General features: G+C 59.9%; 1 protein-coding gene across 1 annotated transcript in view; it reads right to left on the bottom strand.

Moving 5' to 3' along the window:
* Positions 1 to 1,358, bottom strand: part of MGRN1 (mahogunin ring finger 1, E3 ubiquitin protein ligase) — a 69,634-nt gene that overhangs the window by 796 nt on the left and 67,480 nt on the right. The gene's annotated exons all lie outside the window — the stretch shown is intronic.

Below are 1,358 nucleotides of genomic sequence, written 5' to 3'. Positions count from 1 at the left end.
GGCTGCTGCTTCCTTCCCTGGACGCCAGCTTGCCTGCCTCCAGCCCAGCAGGTGCCTGGCACAGGTACCCACCAGCAGCCCAGGGAGCACTGGAGGGGAGGCCTGGGCCGTACCTGCTGTCCCCACGACTGCTCTGGCAGCAGAGGTTGCACCAGGACTCACTCAACCTCTCCAAGCCAAAGCCCTCAGCTGGGAGCCCTGCAGCCCTTCCAGCCTTCTCTGTTTCCACTGCCTGGGTTGGTTTTTTCTCCCCTCTTCCTGCTTATCCCCTTTTTACTCAAACACCTCTTGATTTATACAAGTTTCTTTAGCAATTCAAGCGAATTCTTGAGCACTTGCTTCCTCTGCCCCAGAATGAATCTTTCTTTCCTGGTTGTCTGGGATTGAGGTCTGTGTCCCTTCCACCCCTCATTTCTATCCTCCCTCGTCCATAATCCAGCACCACGGCTGCAGCACCTGAGCATGGCCCATGGGAACCTGCCACTGGTCTGTGTGTCCTCCTGCCACCCTGTCCCGAGGTGACAGCCACATCCCCACCTCTCAGCCTGTTATTTATTGAAGAGCCTTGTGCTGCCACTGTAAGCCCCTCTAAACGTCCTCAATTAAACCTAATCTCTTTTTTCTGAGTTGTTTGTCTGCACAGGAGCCCTCGATCAGCTCTTTGAGCATCTTCACCTGACCTCGTGCTTTGCCACCAGGGCTGGGAGCTGCTGCTGCTCCAGGCAGAGCTCAGCAGGCACAGGGGGGGACAGCAGGGCTGGAGCAGAGGGGGCAGCTCCTCCAGCACATCTCCCCATTGCTGTGGGGCTGCTGGAGGGTGAGGATTGCACCAAAGCTCAACTGAAACTGCTCACCCTGCAGAGCCCAGGGCCTGGGAGCAGCCAGGCCCCCCCACAACCTGGGTGCAGGAGCCAGTTTGCAGCAACCCAGCAGCAAGAGCTTGACAAGAGTTTGCAGCACTGCAGACCCCCCTCCCCAGCCAGCCCCCAAAAGCCTCATCTTCCCCCCCCAGCCCAGGGGCTGTCAGCAGCAGCTCTGGGCAAGCCCTGCCCCTCCAGCTTCTCACCCTGGCACAGCTGAGCAGGGCACCAAGCCTTGTGGCCAAGGGGGCCCTGTGGCCACCCCCCAGCCTGTCCCACCACCCAAGAACCACCCTGGCTGCAAAGGGTTCAGCAAAGCCATTTATTCTGCCTTTCCTGCTCCCACAGATCTCCAGGTAGAAACTCACACCAGCCCCCCCAGGGAATTCACAGCACCCTGAGTGGGATCCCAGCTGTGGAGAGGAGGGAGCCCAGGCTGGCAGGGGGTGCTGCTTCCCAGCCCTGCCCCTCAGCTGTGCCCCCTGCACTGGCAACACG

This window comes from Chaetura pelagica, unplaced genomic scaffold, assembly GCF_000747805.2.
Source record: "Chaetura pelagica isolate M959 unplaced genomic scaffold, ChaPel_1.0 scaffold124, whole genome shotgun sequence".
Taxonomy (NCBI): Eukaryota; Metazoa; Chordata; class Aves; order Apodiformes; family Apodidae; genus Chaetura; species Chaetura pelagica.
This window is presented reverse-complemented; position numbering and strand designations above follow the sequence as displayed.